Source organism: Chaetodon auriga, chromosome 18, assembly GCF_051107435.1.
Source record: "Chaetodon auriga isolate fChaAug3 chromosome 18, fChaAug3.hap1, whole genome shotgun sequence".
NCBI lineage: Eukaryota > Metazoa > Chordata > Actinopteri > Chaetodontiformes > Chaetodontidae > Chaetodon > Chaetodon auriga.
Window position 1 is genome coordinate 14,061,138 of NC_135091.1, and position 8,250 is coordinate 14,069,387.

The following is an 8,250-nucleotide window of genomic DNA, read 5'->3' on the forward strand; positions in this document are numbered from 1 at the left end:
ACATATCTTTACTCCAGCGTGGTAATTAAATGCACCTAAGATAGAGACTTCTTAGGCAGGCAGTGTGCATCACGGTTTTCCAGTTTGCATACTTTACAGAGTTTATCACCAAGAGAACACACTACCCACCTGTGAAGCACAAAAGGCTGAATTACATAAACAATATCAACCTGAATATTAACAGGCAGGACTCTTACATTTTGGATGACTGGAGAATAGGAAATGTCTCACCTGTTTGAAAAGGTTGGCAGATGATCTGCACTTACACCTCTTAGTCACTGTGTAATTTCATAGCCGAAGTAACTCGTGCAGAGCCAGAAATGAGAAATGTGTTGCTTACCAAATATGACAAATGAAAAAAGTATCCTGCAAAAGGCTTTTTGGTATGCAGTAGGTACTGTACCGGTTGGCACAATGCTAAATTTCATAAATGGCAGCGTGCATGCAGAGGAATCCACCAGACATCTGTGCAGAGCTGTGGAGGAGCTGGTCTTACAAAGCCATGGACATACAGCATTGAAGTCCTGTACGTAAATGAACTTGCTAATTAAAGATCTGCATTTGATCCTCATTTATTAAAACAGATTTACATGCATGCCATAGATTCCCTTCAACTGATGATCATATCTGAGACCAACTGCTACAAATCAGTCAACACATCACAGTTTGCCCTCCACCAGTGAAAAAGATGCTTCAATGCACAAACAGACCTGAGGGGGCAGTACTGCACCACAGCTGAAAAGGAAAGTGGCAGGGATGAGGAGGCATGGAGCACAGGAAGGTGAGGTGACAGGAGGTGTTGTGCTGCTCTCTGGGGAGGAGCACTCCTCCAGTCGTGGTGAAAAAAGAGAGAGAGAGAGAGAGATGCAGCCTCGATCAGGCTGTCAGCTCAGGGCACATCTAATTGAATATGCCATGCCATTTGAAGTGGTGGAGTACAGCTGGAGCAGAAAAGAGAAGCAAGTGTAGGGCAGGCGCAGTGGGAGAGCAGCCTTCGCCAAACAAAAAGACAAATCAAAGGGAGAACACAGAAGATGTTCTAACAGATAGCCTTGATCTTTGCTCTGCATTCAACATCTCCCACTGTCTTTATGTACGTGCTGCTGGTGGCGGCGAAGGAATGAGTGAGAGGAAGAGGAAGAGAGGCTATGAGTCTGCCTTCAAGCCTGGTCTGAGGGATAGGTGGGAGGTGAAGGAGAAAGCCGCCGGCAGCCGCTGAAATCATAATTTTCAGCCTGATTTGAAAAACACAAAATGAGGCTAAAGGAAGGTATTAGTCACGAGTTTGAGTTAATGCAGGTTCAACAATGCTTTGGAGGTTCACAGCGAGCACAATACGCCGGTTGGAGGTCAGCGGCTGTTTCAGTATTTGACTGGCCTGCCATATGTAACTTAGCACAGCGCAGTGCTTCGGGGCAGCGGGAGAAAATATTACTCATAAATGGAAAAGATCAAATAGTGGCATTTAACAATCCGCAGAGAAATGGTGTCACGGAGGACCCTCGTCTTTAAGCTGTCCTCGGGCTAAGAGGATGTGATGTTCCGTCAGCATTGTAATTTATTTCTCACACAGGTCATGGCTGGGCAATCACACCATATACTTTACTATACTGGGTGGTCTCTTGCTGTAATCCCCCATTACAGTCATGCACATATGCGGTAGACTATATGTTAAGCGAGCTAAAGGTATGAATATGGGTGTATTCAGACTTTATGCCTCCAAAGAGGCTAGACAGAGCCATAACCCTTTATGCAATATGGAAATATCTGCTCATAACCATGTCTGTCAATCTCTTTTGTACACTGGTTTGGATGTTAACCTTTGGATTCACAACGCCTGGCCTGAATGTGACCCACGCTAACATTTTTCATTACCTGCGTTTATGAATCTCCGAGCCAGCCTGAGTGGATGTGAATATTTAACACGATTTGCATGAACGTTATACTGGAGTGCATATTAAAGAAGCGGGACATCACTCCCTATGCAGTTGATGCTGATCGCAGGAGAAGACGACAGGAGGAGCAGATACAACGCGTCGACATGTGGTTTCCATTTTTCGCAGCAGTAACATGTAAACATTTGTCCTTGCGGAATTGCTGCCTCTGAATTGTAAATTCCTGAACTGTTTGATATGAGAAACAGATGTTCATGATGGCGAGTGAGCAGCTGCCACCCACTGATCTTATTAGTAGTTGCTAATTCTTTCCACTGTGCCTCCAGTTGTGAAAAGCCTGTGTCTTCGCCACCGATTGTCACACTCTCGCTGCTGCTCGGCCTCGCTGTCTCTCTGCTCACACTTTGGCACTAGCACTTCTAATCCAGGGGAGAAAATGAACTGTCACGCATGTTTGATTGTTAAAAGTGGCTGCTGGTTTCTGTGACAACACCTCTACCAGGTGGGTTTGGAGTAATGGGCAGGCGAGACTTTTCATCTAACCCTTTTTCCCCCCCTCTTTCTCTCTCTCTTTTTCCCCATTTTGAATATTTGAAGGAGGTAATTCAGATGGAGGACGATTCACTGAGTGACAATGTGACAGATGCAGCCCTATTTTTCCAGGATGAATGTGCGAATGATGCAGCCAGAGAGGATGAGAGAGCGGTATAAAACCCAGCAGCTCACATGGAGGCACAGAGAGCAGGCTTTCCTGCTCGCTCCAGCTCCAGCCCTTCTTATTTTTTTATTAACCCCACTCTTACCATAACCATTACGCCTCCGGCTATTACGCACAACATCTCTGTGGACTGGCCAACATGTCAGAAAATGACTGGCATTAAATATGACACACAGTCCTTATGCCATCATTGCAGAGAGGGCCATTTTCCTCTTGAGTGAAATGGAGGATGGTGAAGAGTGGGGTTTTTTTTTTATTTTTTCGGACAAACAGACCTAATGCAGCTTTTGAGTCATCTAACTTTTGTAGTCGCCCAACCGCACCACTGTCACAAAACCACAACAAACCGCTGCCTCTCAGGACCCAGACACACAGGAGGAAGAGTACTTTCATGAGGTGGATCACCTTGTCCTGTGGCTGAGCAGTTTTTTGACTGACTCACCCAAAGCTACATTTAAAATGCAGATCAACAAGCATTTGACTTGGAATGTCGACTGCTTCGTACTGCCTCTGCACAAACTGCCATTTCGACCATTCGACACTCGCTGATGACTATTTTTTATTTTTTGAAGTGATGGCCTTCCCATGCTAAGTGGACTTTTGTCTTCCCAGCAGTCGGTTAAACAGAGACAATCCCTAAGCCTTTCAAAGCTGTAATTTCAGTAGTATTGACATGTTCTTGTGAGGAACAGTGCTTCAGATGAGAGGTTATGTAAACCTTCATTATGTATTGTTCCACATCATAATGCACTGTACCGTCAGTTCATTTTTATTCCCTTGAACCACTTCCTGTCCCTTTCACTTTAACTTTAGATATTTTCCATGACTTTAGGGATCTCGAGAGGTTAAATCACTTGGTTACAGTAAAATGGTTTATTGCCCACAGCAATGACAAGTACAGGATTAAGAAGTCACGCAGGAAAGGATAGTATAGTACATTGTTGTTTGCTGCTGAGATATGTCTTTCCCAGTAGATTCACTGTCTCTTCGCCTGCGGCAGCATGACCTGCCACAGGTCTGTGTGTGTGTGCTGCTGCTGCTGCTGCAGTGGGATCCTCTCTGCTTTTATTGATTCCAGCCTGTCCGCCCACCAGAGGATCCGATACCAGTTAACATGATGCAGAGTCCACATATTTAGAAGCCAGAGGGTATCAGCAGACCAAACTCTGATTGGCGTAATTGAGACTGATAGGGATCAGTTAGAGCCAGGCTACAATTGATTAGGTGTGTGTGTATAAACAGATGGAGAGATCAATGGAGACAGGTCAGTAGAAATTATAAGCATTTTAACAAGCACCAGTGAGTGCCAAGAGTTAAAGGTGCAGTGTGTAAGAATCGGCCACCTGCTCCAAACAAAGTAAATAAGTAAGTAACCGCTCACAGCTGCTCACTATACTCTTTGCTCTAGTTATCTATGGCTGTAGTTATTAGTTTCCATTAATGAGTCAGCTCAGTTAGCTGTGCAGCTAATGGCCCCGATTAGCTGACTGGAGTCCCAACCAAGAATTTGAGCATGGGCAGTGTGTTGGCGTTTCCACCGCAGGCAACTGGGCTGAACACAGACTCCAAGACCAAAGGAGGCCAGTTTCACGACAGGTTAAATGTTGATGAGGTGATTTACAGTGACTCCGAAAAGGACTCCGACTCCGGGGACAAGGAAGAAACGTCTTGTGAAATGTAGCAAACTTGCTTGGTGAAACTACAGGGTGCTATACCATCGGACTAGAGTCACAAAGTGGTATTGTGAGACAAGACAGGGCTGAGCTAGCTGGTTGGCATACTAACTTCAGTAGATATCTGTGCAGCGCAATACATTGTACACATTGTACCTTTGACATGACAGGGTTTCATTTTAGAGTGAATTTAGAGTGAATAAATGATTACTCTTATTTTTGCCTTTTTAAGTGTAATGTATAGGACTGTACATAAACTCAGGGACAAATCAACACTTAAAGACATGGAAAATGATTTATTGAGATTAGTTTTTGTGCTGGTCACAGAGACCAAGCATTTTGTGATCCAAGACTGGGTCAAATCATAGCAGTGAGCACGGCAGGAGAGTGTCTAAACCAACACATTTTCACTCCCAACTCGTCACATACGGACCTCTTTGTCCCCTATTTAAGGCACTTCAGTGTCATTTTTTAATCGTGCAGGGCTCTGTGGTCAAGTTAACAATAATAAATATATAACATCTGGTTAGCAACGTCCTGTTTACTGAGAACAATAATAAACACATGGTTAATATTGTGAAACGGTCGCACTCTGCTTAGGTTTAGGCAACAAAACTACTTGGTTAGGTTTTGGAAAAAACATCATGGTTTGGCTTAAAATAGGATAAATCACTTACATACATTAGATTGGAGGTCTCTAATACATTCACTTCTAGTACTTAGGTTTCACGGCTCTAACTACTATTTATTCTGTAAGTGCATGCACAGTCATTATGTCTAATATTGTCACCACTTCATCTTTCCATGAATGACTGCATGCACTACCTCTCTTACCTCTCCTTGCAAAGAAATATTTTACAGACCAGCCTATGTGTCTTATTTGATTATTTCTCAGCCCACACATCATTTTCCAGAGAGATATCTTTATTAGCCAATTTGCATAGAACTGGGGTAATGTTGGCATCTCATCACTCATTTTCTCTGTCTATGATAGCCCGCGCTACATCATTACACTTGGATTTGGAGTGGTGCTCAATCAAGCCTCAGGAAGTTAATAAAATATGCTGGTTACCAAGATGAGATGAATAATTGCAAGAGTCAAGTATAATTTCCAGCCCCACCAGGTTCAGCGTGCACTGCCTACGTCACACCCTGAGAGAAGATCACTCGGCGCCGCCCTCCTATCAGGGTGGTCGCACGCTGGCTGTGATGGTGGCGATGTAAGGGAAGGCAGGCTTGGCATGGTGCACCGAACGATAAGGTTTCTGCACTGCTGTGGACAGCACTGGGGGATTGTGGGAGAGCGCTTATCAGGCTGTGTCAGGGTCTATCAGCATCTGTCATGTTTACTCCTCAGGTGTGCTGGCTGCTGGCTGACTGCTCTGCCAAGGCTCCTTCATATCAGCCAGCTGAGAGCTAACCGGGAGCGCAAACAGAAACCCACCCACTGCTGCTGCAGACCAAACCCTCGCTATTACAGTACTTCCTCTCTCTATATATAAACCTCTTTTTCACAAAGTTTGCTTGTCATATTCTCCGCTTCTTGCCTTTCACTGTGTAACCTCTCCACCACTCTCTATTCACCTGTTTGGAAGGGATATGGGGTGAATCATCCCTTAACAGGACATCAACAGATTCAACCAGAGAAGGCCTTGATTTACTCCAGCACATGTTGCCTTTTTTCCAGTCAAGTGGCAGAGCGTTATCCCCATTCAGTCCATTTCCTCTAGTTGCAGTTCACAATTGCTTCTCTGCTCTCACAGGAGCTAAAAAAAAAAAAAAAAACGTGGTTTCAAAGAGGGCAAGGTCCACGGAGAGACAGCGAAGGAGTGAGGTGAGGCAGAGGAAAGGACGGCATGAGCTAAAATGGAAACTATATGTGTTGCTTTCATATTTAATTGTTGCATGCAGCAAGTGTGAGTGCAAGAGAAAAAGAGAGACACACTGAGAAAGGTGAGAGAAAAAGTTCAAGCAAGAGAGAACGAGAGATTTGAGAGAATTTGTCAAAATGTCACAGGTGGAAATGTCAGCAGTGAGGTGGAGAGGAGTCAAACTGAGCGAGAGCAGGAGGTTGAAGCCATAATTAGTGTCTGTGAGTCACTGCGAGTGGCCCTGTGTGATGTCACCGGCTCCCCGTCCTCTGTATGCTCCACTGAGGACAAGCATAGGGACTAGCACGTCCTGACCTCTGGCCTTTCTGAAGAACATGCTGTACTCTCTTCTGTTTTACTGCCGCACAGCCTCCAGGCTCCGGCTCTGCCTGCGTCGGTTGTAATGACCTCATCACTATTTGTGGGGTCACACTCATGCCTGCTGTGACTGTCGATGAGCGCATGTGTGTTTGCGTGAGCCCCCTTTGCCAGTGTGCGTCTCTTTTATCTCCAGCAGAGCATGAGCAACTGCTGCATGACTGACAGCAGAACCATACTGCTGTAGAAAATGCCGTCCGCCCGGCCATCTTGCCGGGAAATCAATCTAACATTGGAGCAAATTGGAGCAACATATGAGAGGCGGCCCCTGTACATTGCTTGTCTGTGAGGCAGATGACCGTGGTCCATGTCATGCTGTTTTCTCCTCACTGTGGTATCGCAGGGAGACAGGCAGCCAACCACTGTGAAGGAGTGAGCTTGGGAATGGCAAACACCCACTTGATCTCATGAACCTGCATAACAAATGGTTCTCAGAGCCACAGACATGGCCGGGGCCATGAGAGGCAGGATGGTTGAGGAATTCAGATCGCTCACACAAACCAAACAGAGCTGAAGTCCCAAAAGTGTGTAAAAATAATCCAGATTGTGGCGTCATTCTGGTGTAAAGTGCTTTGTATAAGGCACAGAACAACACTTAAAAAGCAATGAGTGGGAAAATAGATATAAATTAGTGAAAGATTGGAATGAAATACAGACAGACAAACCAATAAATCAAAAGAATAACATTTTCAGGGCGGTAAATGGTCTTAAATATAAACGCAGACCACAGAAATAGACCACATTTGCCAGGAGAAACAGCTACATAGCCAACAGCTTCTAATAATGTTAGCCTAAATGACTGAAACACATCGGTTCAGTAATTAGACTTTTAGATTCATTAAAGCATAGAACACATATTTGTCCACATATGCATGCAACACTGGATTAAACAAAGTTAGAGCCACATTTGCAGGGATTGCTTGGTTTAATATATTGTTCAGCAGCTCATAATGCTACAGTGACCTTCTGATGACACAGATTACTTATGAAACTAAACAGATGTTACAATGAATTCCAGAAGAAATTTACATATACACATATCAGATTCACAAATATCTGGTGAAACTCAATCCAGAACAGTAAACAGACCAGACCTGAGAGGTCTGGCGAGTGTGTAACACAAATGCAGATTAGAGATTAATTCCGGTCCAACAGGAGTCATAAAATTTCTAAATGAATCCTTTGACACAGAAATAAAATGTGGTGTAAAAGCACAGGCTTCCGTGGCAGTTGTCCCACCAGTGTCTGGCACACACGCTGCCAAGATCTGCTGATTGTGTTAGTGATGCGCCATGTTAAACAGATGGGACAAAATGGAGGGAACGGCACAGTGCTTGCGTGTATGACCTAGCAATGTATTTGAACAGGGAAAGCAGTCAGGGAGACGGAGCAAAAATACCACCCAACTGGTGCTGAAAATAAGCAGGCTCTTCTGCCTGTCTGCTGTAATTCTCACAGTGTTCAGCCTCTCATGAAATTATTAAGTCCAAAATCCTGTGCTCTGGGGATTTCTCTGTCCTGCTCCCACTCTTTCTCTTGATCGGTGTAGCAAAACATGATGTATGTAGATGGTCTCCAAGCTCATCTGTCATTTAAAGAGGACACTGTGTGACTCCACCTGGCTGGGAAACGCACACTTTTCTGCATTCATCTAGTCTCTGCCCGCCCTGCATGCACCCACCCCCATACACACACTAACAGAAACAAATGGACAA